The 9,915-nt window shown below is 44.6% G+C and overlaps 1 non-coding gene across 1 annotated transcript; it reads right to left on the bottom strand.

The window, feature by feature from the left end:
* Positions 1–2,384: 2,384 nt before the first annotated feature.
* On the bottom strand, positions 2,385–2,490 carry LOC147354964 (U6 spliceosomal RNA). The gene has a single exon (XR_015144947.1). It is a non-coding gene; the product is annotated as a U6 spliceosomal RNA (small nuclear RNA).
* Between the last annotated feature and the right edge of the window lie 7,425 nt (positions 2,491–9,915).

Below are 9,915 nucleotides of genomic sequence, written 5' to 3'. Positions count from 1 at the left end.
GGTGCCTGCCCCAGAGTTCTGCATGGACGCACTTCCCATGGGACCTAGAAAGGTGGACTCTTGGCCAGTGAGGGGTAAAAGCTCAAAAACGCACACTCCCCCTTACCCAGGGGCTGCCACCTTAAGATCCCCATGTTCATTTCTTGCTCTTCGTCTCCATTTCTGCCACATCCCTATTGTGGGATCTCGTGCCAAAGGAAAACATCTATAGTCCGCACCCACAAGGGAGGTGCCCTCTGCCGGGTTGGCACATGGATGGTGTGGGGTGGGGAGGTGGACCCAGGGGTGGGGTTCATGTGCAGTTAAGTTTGATTGAATGAACAAATGGAATATCCTTAGGCACCTGGATTTCTTAATACAGAAAAAAAGCTCTAAGCCACATGCTTTAATCCATGATATACTCCCTGGCTCATCCATATTTTAGGCTAGTTAATTCCCACATGACAAGGATGTTACACACCTCACGGAGCTGGTTACTTAGCTGGTGCGTATTGGAGTATTTTATGGCAATTTCGCAAGAGCAAAGATGACTTTAAGGAGAAGAAAACCCGAGTATCTTGTGAATCGACCTCAGCACTAGCTGTTTGCTCTCAAAGGCGAGCAGAGTAAGATGAATTAGAAAGCGTCCCTGCCTTCCATTTGCCTCTTTCACTACAAGGGGGCAATCTCTAGACTAATGAATCGCTAACTGCATCTGCGACATGGATCCAGAACAGCAGGGGGACACACTGGGCCGAGTGGAGTTACTGGATTTCTCCTGGCAACATCGATTACATTTCTAGCTGTGACTAACCCTTCCCCCTCCCTCTCACCAGCATCCCTCATCACCTCCAGAGATGAACTCAGCTCTTATCACCAGCCTTGCTTTCTGAGTCACCACTCATTTTTCCCACCTGGGGTCTAACTAGACGGCTTGACAAAAGATGAAGTAATTTATAGATACATTAGACCTTATCACCCTGGCTTTGGTCTTCCCTTCTGGTCTCAAGTGAGGCTGACTTTTCAGATTGGCTAGAAATGTAGTGCTTTTTTTCCCCCTTTTGCCATGTCTGGTGTCTCTCTCTTATTCCCTCTCCATTTGGGGACATGTTCTCTCTCCCACGTTTGCCTGTGTTTGGAACTTCTTTGGAGCCGTGCCTTTGCAGGATGGTTGCCAGCAGCACATACATTGAGGAAAAGCATTTTCTTTTTCAAGCTTTTTTTCTGTCCTGGTTTGCATCTAGGTGAAGGCAGGTTAGATACCAAGCTGTGCCTTGGTACATGTATGTACTTTTTTAAAAATGAAAATAGCTTTATATTCTGAGCAGTGTTTTAAAAATATGTCCCCCGATTTTCTGATACTCCCCCCATCCTACAGGCTGCTGGTCCTCTCTCTGGAGTGTGGTTGGTCTGTACTAACAGGTGACTCGCTTCTAGTGAATAGAAAGTGGTCGAAGTGATGCCTTCTGTCCAGTGTGACCCTGAGACTAGGACATAAAAGGCAGGAGGCGTAGCCTTGCTCTCTCTCTTGGCTCACTGGCTGGCATTGGGTTTGGGGGTGGGTAGGACAACCTCTCTCAAAACTGACCCTCCAGCCTCAGTCAAGCCTTCAGCTGGCTGCAGCTCCAGGCAGCATTTTGGTTGAAATCTCAAGAGAGCCTCTAGTCCAGAGTCTCCCAGTTTGGCTGCTCCCATGTTCCTGACTCCCAGGAACTGTGTGAGATAATAAATGTTGGTTGTTTTAAGCTGCTAAACTCTTTTAAGTGTAGCAATAGATAAATAATGCACTCTGCCTTCACGTTATTTCCTGTGGAGGCTAGAGGCGCTAAGACAATGTCTCTTTGTCACATCAGAGTGACTAAGGCTACCAAAACAATGACCAAGGACAGGAGTTATTTAGGAATTCTTAGTTTGAGAAATTCAGTTCAAAGATGTATAACAGAATTACATTTTAAAGATTTATACTCTCTTTTCCCAAAGAAGGCACAGTAATTCCAAGAAAAATAAATGCACAGAGCCCTAAGTACAAATATGAAATAGAAAATCAGGACCAAACCAAGGGAACGGTAATTATAAGCATAGAAAGAAAGTGAAGTCGCTCAGTCGTGTCCGACTCTTTGCGACCCAGTGGACTGTAGCCCACCAGGCTCCTCTGTCCATGGGATTCTCCAGGCAATAACACTGGAGTGGGTTGCCATTTCCTTCTCCAGGGGACCTTCCCAACCCAGGGATCAAACCCGGGTCTCCTGCATTGCAGGCAGATGCTTTATCCTCTGAGCCACCAGGGAAGGGTTATAAGCATAAGGACCAACGTAATTGCCACAGTTGAATCTTAACCATGATCTGAGCTTCCTGGTAGTCATGGTGAAAGGGGGAACTTAGTAAGTTCCGTAGTTTGTTTTTTTTTTAATATGGAACACTTCATTAATTTTTGTGTCAGCCTTGTGCAGGGGCCATGCTAATCTCCTCTGTATCATTCCAGTGTAGTTTTTCTTATTGGAAAGGAAACAAAGCTTTTCCTAGAATCAAAATTTAAAACAAAGTTCTCATGTGCACTTAAATATGAATGCTGAACTAGGTAGAGGATAAGACTCCCAGTCCTTCAGAGATATTGTGTTAGCTAAATTCATTTAGCTGTTACTTGTGTTCTTTAGTAAAAGAGGGAGGCAAGACTCAGAGCTCAGAGCAATGGTGAATTGCAGAAAATAAAAGGAATTTCTTTGACCTCATGCTGCTGGGCCTTTTGAAAGTGGCATGTAAATGTCTGTGGAAATATTTTTGATCTGAGTTGAAGCCCTTGCTTTTCTTTCTCTTTTTCTTTGGTATATATATATAGCATGAAAGCACTTCTTGGGCAGCAATTTAAAATAGCCCAGTTTATCTCTCTGCGTATATTCCCGGTCTCGGTTTCAGTCTATAAATTCTTTCTGCTATCTTGGACTTTGCCTGAGAATGTGAATCCTGCAGCACATCCCATCACATTCCTCTGGTTTCCTGACCCCCTGTTATTTTCACCAGTCCTCCTAGACTTTGTTTACAATCCTGCAGGGAGGCTGCAAAGGCGATGGAATGCGGTAGCTGGGCTGCAGGGAAGGTCCAGGGACCTAATTGGTTGTGTGCAGCAAGCTTTCCAAGAGCGCTGCTGGGCTGATGCCCTGCTTTTGAGAGTGAGCTGCAGGGGTCTTGCCAAGGTGTGCCAGGCCACAGTGGTCTGGGGAAACCCCAGTGTCCATGGAGCTGCAGAGCCGGAGTCAACGCCAGGCATGAAATGGAAGGAGATTGCTCTCCCAGGGTCAGACAGGGCACCTCTCCTGCCTCCCCTTGCCCTGCGAAGCTGTGTCTGTGACAGCTGAAAATACAGGCTGCACTGTATAAAGACACCAAGCACACTGCCTGGCTTGTGGATTTCAATTTCTGTTGGTTTTCTCCTTCCCTTCTCCTCTGTCTCCTCTCCTCCCCTTCTTGTTTCCTCCTTTGCCATCTCTCCTTCCTCCATTCTGCAAGCATCTGAGGAGCAGAGCTGGTGTGTGAGTCCATTTTATTGAAATGTTGCCCTGGCTGTTTCCTCTGCCTGGAATCCTAGGTCTTCTCTTTGCTTAGTTAACGCCTGCACACCTTGTCAGCCTGAGCCTTTTCTGCTCCCTCTTCTTAAGTCAGCTGTCCCTGTCAACTCTTCCCTTTGCACTGTGCTGTGTGCTCAGTCACTAGAATCGTGTCTGGCTCTTTGGGACCCCAGGGACTGTAGCCCACCAGGCTCCTCCGCCCATGGGATTTTCCAGGCAAGGATACTGGAGTGTGTAGCCACTTTGTTCTCCAGAGCATCTTCTCAACTCAGGGATCAAACCCACATCTCCTGTGTCTCCTGCATTGGCAGGAAGATTCTTTACCACTGAGCCATCTGGGAAGCCCATTTCATCCTTTTAATTCTTATCATATAGATTATTTTAATTTCATTAGCATGATGACCTGATTAAATAAATTTTACATTTTTTATATGCTACTTCCCTGAAACTATCTGGTCACCTTTATATTCCCAGACCAGTGCCTGAGCCATAACAGTTATCAATATCATTAGTTGAGTGGTCAATGAATCAGTGGATGAAAAAGTCTAGTTCCATGAATTGTGCCTGGTGTCTGACAGGGCATCACAGTTCTTGTGTGATAAAGATGAATACTTCTGTCTACTAGGATGTGTTCAGAACTGCGGACACCAGGTGTTCAGAGGACCAGAACTGTCCCCCAGTAATGGCAAGGCCAGATTGGCAGGCTCATAAGTGAAGCAGAGTCTTCAGATCTTTCAATACTCATTAAGTCCCTGTATTCACTTGCCAGGGCTGCCATAACAAAGTATCACAGCTGGATGGCGAAACAGTCACTCTCTCCCTGCATCTTCACACGGTCTTCCCTCCGTAACTTTCTGTGTCCAAACGTCTCTTCTCAGATGGACACCAGTTATAGTGGATTAAGCCTTGTCCTAACGACCTCAGCGACCTCACAGAGAAGGCAATGGCACCCCACTCCAGTCCTCTTGCCTGGAAAATCCCATGGGCGGAAGAGCCTGGTAGGCTGCAGTCCATGGGGTCGCTAAGAGTCGGACACGACTGAGTGACTTCACTTTCACTTTTCACTTTCCTGCATTGGAGAAGGAAATGGCAACCCACTCCAGTGTTCTTGCCTGGAGAATCCCAGGGATGGGGGAGCCTAGTGGGCTGCTGTCTATGGGGTCACGCAGAGTCGGACACAACTGAAGCGACTTAGTAGGAGCAGCAACGACCTCAGCTAACTTAATTGAGTATTTAAAGACCCTTTCTGCAAGTGCAGTCACATTCTAGGGCCCCAGGGTGAGGACTTCATTGTTCAAACACATAGATTTTGAGAGGGCCCAATTCAGGGGCATAACAGTATTTCTAAAGCTAAACCACCACTTACTACCCCACGTGATGTAGTTAACCTCTCTGTGCCTTTACTACCGCCTCTGGAGATAATAAAAGCACCACCTAGTGGTGTGGTATGAAGTTTGTGAGGTGACACCCATGAGGACTTGGGACAACCACCTGTGAAGAGCTCCCAGTACACGTCAGCTGTTATTGTGATACCTCATTCTTCAGAAGATGGTTGTGGGCAATTGGACTATAAGAATTCATCTCCAGCACCATTGACAATAGCCAAGATATGGAAGCCACTTAAATATCTATCAACAGAGGAATGGATAAAGAAGATGTGGTACATATACACAATGGAATACTGCTCAGCCATTAAAAAGAATGTAATAAAGCCATTTGCAGCAACATGGATGAACCTAGAGATTATCACACTAAGTGAAGTCAGAAAGAGCAAGACAAATACCATATAATATCATTTATATGTGGAATCTGAAAATATATATATAAATGAACTTACTTACAAAACAGAAACAGACTCACAGACATAGAAAACAAATTTATGATTACTAAATGGAAAAGGGGGAAGAGATAAATTATGAATTTGAAATTAACAGATACACACTGCTGCAGCAGCTGCTGCTGCTAAGTCACTTCAGTTGTGTCCGACTCTGTGCTACCCCATAGACTGCAGCCCACCAGGCTCCCCCATCCCTGGGATTCTCCAGGTAAGAACACTGGAGTGGATTGCCATTTCCTTCTCCAATGCAGGAAAGTGAAAAGTGAAAGTGAAGTCGCTCAGTCGTGTCCGACTCTTAGCGACCCCATGGACTGCAGCCCACCAGGCTCTTCCGCCCATGAGATTTTCCAGGCAAGAGTACTGGAGTGGGTTGCCATTACCTTCTCCGAGATACACACTACTAAATATAAAATAGATAAATGAGGATTTATGGTATAGCACAGAGAACTATATTCAACTTCTTGTAATAGCCTATAACAGAAAAGGATCTGAAAAAGAATATCTATGTATAGTGAAGTGAAGTTGCTCAGTCTTTGCGACCCCATGGACTGTAGTCTATCAGGCTCCTCCATCCATGGGATTTTCCAGGCAAGAGTGCTGGAGTGGATTGCCATTTCCTTCTCCATCTATGTATAACATATCATATAACATGTAAAATTAAATCACTTTTCTGTACACCTAAAACTAACACAACATTGTGACTCAACTATTTGTGTGTGCTCAGTCACTCAGTCACGTCCGACTCTGCAACCCCATGGACTGTAGCCAGCCAGGCTAGTCTGTTCATGAGATTCTCCAGGCAAGAATACTAGGGTGGGTAGCCATTCCCTTCTCCAGGGGATCTTCCAACCCAGGAATGGAACCCGCATATCCTGCATTGCAGGCAGATTCTTTACCCTCTGAGTCACCAGGGAAGCCTGTAAATCAACTATACTTCAATTAAAAAATTGTTTTAAAAAAAGAACTGTTCTCTGCCCTCAAGATGCTTACAGACCTCTTTGAATGAAGATAAAACTAATCAGTAAAAACAACCAGGCATTGTCCTTAACCCATTTTCTCTATTAGAACGTAAGCTCCATGAGGGTAGCTTTGTTCATGACTCTGTATTTCCCTCCTTACTAGGCACTTCCTGGGCACTGACTAAATAACTATTCTGTGAGCAAATGAATGAATGAACCATGGCTCTGTGAGCTCCTGATCCCAAAGAGCAGACTCAGGGTCGGGGATGTGAGCCTTCCGGTCCCTTCACAGGCTTCTGCTGATTGCAGCAGCCAGACATGAATGGATCTCCCCCTCCCAGGGCATTTTTAATCTGGCTCCATCACTCAGGAAGTTAGTGAACCTCTCCCCCAGGATGATCCAGGCCAGCTGCAAGGGTAGTAGTTGTCATAATTAACATTTATCTTGCTTAGACAGTTTATAATTATAATCAGCTCATTCAAAAACCCTATAAGGTTCCTTCCTTTGCTCTGTCAGTCATGTCCAACTCTTTGTGACCACATGGACTGCAGCCCACCAGGCTCCTCTGTCCATGGGATTCTCCAGGCAAGAATATTGGAGGGTGTTGCCATTCCCTTCTCCAAGGGGATCTTCCCCACCCAGAGATCAAGAGACAGAGATGTCTCTTGCATCTCCTGCATTGGCAGGCAGATTCTTTACCGCTAGGGACACCTGGGAAGTCTCTTCTATAAGGCAAATATTACTATTATTTCCAGAATGAAAGCATGAAGAGGTTAAATAACCACTCCCCAGCTACTCAACTTGGAAGCAGCAGATCGAGAAATTGAATTCGGATCTGTCTGACTCCCAAGTCCTTGCTTTCACTGTGAGCTGGCTTCTTTTTTTGTTTTTGTGGATATTTTAAGCTGTGTCAGAGACTGCTCGCCAGATGGCTTTTTAATCTCTATCCTGTTGCTTCATTATTAATCTCTAAATTGTTTAGCGGCGAGAGAACTGGTACAGAAAGCAGGCATCTGCATGGGAGAGGTTTCTGGAAGAGCTGCTGACATTTCACGTGGAGGGTGGGCTAGGTCTGGGTAGAGGAGGGACACAGAAACACACTTACAACTGGGGGGACAGCCATGGGATCCATCTGTCTGGCTGCTGCCGCGAGGAGGCTCAAAATGACCGTGTCACCAGCAACGCAAAGCTATGAACCAGGGTCAGTCGAATATTTAGCTGGTGGTTGCTTCCTGCTTTGGTCTACTTGGAAAGGGATAAAGAACTCCTTGCATTCTTTGCATATACTGAAAACCCACACTGCACTGGAGTTAGGGGCTCTTTCTGGAAGATGGCTGATGCTTCAGGTAGAGTTCTGCATGTTGCGAAGACCCACATCCTGTTTTCCCCAGGCAGGCTGGCTCCTTAGAACACGTCATGCTCAGCTGGGCTGGGCAGCGCCCAGCCCTTTGTCTAGGCTGTGCCGAGGAGGACTGGAGAGTCTGGTGTGCCTCCAGTGGTAGCTAACTCCCAGGAACCTCTCTGGTCCTTGTATCTCCACAGGATGGAGGGGAAAGTGCTCTCAGATGAGAAAAGTAGGTGGAGGCTGGAAATCAGCAAAGCACATTTATTCCGCCAAGTATACAGCATTCTGAACTTGCTCCACCCTTCTTATTTTCCATCTGTCTCATTATTCATCCCAGTAATATCTGGGCACTTTGAAAACAGTGATATTTTAATGTGAAGCTATTCCAAGGAGAAAGGAAAATATCCTCATTTGGCATAAACCCGCCATGCAAATTAGCCTAAATAAAAATGAGACTAAAGGCAACTTGGAATATTATTGTACTTTCTCAGGCTCCTGCCAGTCTCTGCTGTCAGCTGTAGCATTGCTCCATCCTGGTGACAGTGTTGAGAAGCAGGGGCTTGTGTTCTGGAAAGCTTGGACACCAAAGATCCTGCCCTTGGGCTGTGCTGGACCAAGGCCTTGAAGGCCACACCAGGGGCCACAACAGGACTTTCTCAGAAGGTATTCCCACGTTTGGCTCATCAGAGATCAGCCTCTCATCAAAGGACTCTGGCATCCACTCTGTTGGTTTTGTTTCTGGGTGACTATTTAAGTTGTGGGTGTTTGTCTGTATGCTTGTATATGTGTATGTTAAGGGTCAATGCTACGCAAGTTGACATTAAAAAAAAGTCACAGAAAGTCTTAAGATCAGGATTAGCAAATCATCATGCTCCTGCCACTGACGGCAATGAAGCAATTTCTTTCCTTTCTCTCCATCTGCATCATGTTTTCTTTGCCTTCTCTTCTCCCACTTGTCTCCTTGAATTCTCTCCTTCCTTCTCTTCTGGGTGCGCCTTATGTTTGCTCTGGATTGGGGGTCATCCTAGCTTGAAGCAATACACAAATCCAGAATGGAGGGCAGATGCTGTGGCCAACCAAAGCAATGGGTGATCATCATTATCATTAATTTCCGCAAGTCATGGTTGAAATGGCCTCCTTGGAAACATTCTCAGAATCCTTCCCTAAGCCTATCATGTTTGTGAACCGTTCTGAAAGGAAAATGTCAGCTGGCTATGTTTATTCCGAGGTTCTATTTCAATCAGACATTAAGACAACTGGGACAACACCCTTATCAGACTTGTCGCAAAGGAGTCAGACATGTCACTACATTCATTTCACGTCTCTAATTTCAAAGGTCGTAAGGCTGGAGGTGGTTAGATACCCTTCTGCAGCTTTGCTTTGTTGGGGGGAATTTGAAATGATACATGAAATCAACAAGGCTGACTTTTGAACTTTTTTTTTTAAACTGTCGAGCCCATGATCCTGCAATCTGTTTTATTCTAAGAAATAATTCACTGAACAAGCATGCTAACGTGGATAAGTGCTGAAATGTTAGTTTTCCACGTAAGTTGGGGAGGAAATGAATAAGATTTCTGAAGTGTCCTATGAACCTCCTTTCTCTAGATATTTTTATTTATAAGCTTAACTTCAAATCTCCTATTTCTTTATCTGAATGTTTTAAAGTCTTCCTCACCGTTGATACTCGCCATATTCTTCTCAAATAGCCTCATTTTCTCCTTATCTTTCCACGTATCTCAAATTCTCAGTCTTTCCAACAGATAAGATTCCAAAGCTCAGCCATGTGGCTGAGCTGTATCAAAATCCTCCATATTTTGCATGCTCTTTGATCTTGAAGTTCAACTCAGTTATTTCTCCATATTGGCATGTACAAATATTTAGGCATTAAGATGGCCACGAGAACATCAGTAATGAGAAGAAAATTGGAAACAAGATATTCATTGAATAAATCATGAACACTGATGGAGTGGAATATTATGCAATCATTTCAAATGATGTAAAAGAATAGCAACATGAAAAAATATCCCTAATGCATTATTTAGAAGAGATAAAAGGAGAGTTCTAAATAGTATTGTCCCAGCTTATTAAAAATGTGGCCATTTTTTTCCCCCAAAGACTGTTGGTATAGACATTAAATGTAAACAATGGTTTTCTCTGAATGATAGAGGTGATTTTTATCTTAAAAAATTTTTTTAAATCTATTTCATGTTTAAATTTTTCTGGCTTTTATC

The sequence above is a fragment of the Bos grunniens genome, chromosome 17 (genome assembly GCF_055505025.1).
Source record: "Bos grunniens cultivar Pamir isolate PY7600 chromosome 17, Bosgru_T2T1.0, whole genome shotgun sequence".
In the NCBI taxonomy this organism is placed as follows: Eukaryota; Metazoa; Chordata; class Mammalia; order Artiodactyla; family Bovidae; genus Bos; species Bos grunniens.
The sequence above is the reverse complement of the archived record's forward strand: the minus strand, read 5'-3'. Positions and strand labels throughout refer to the sequence as shown.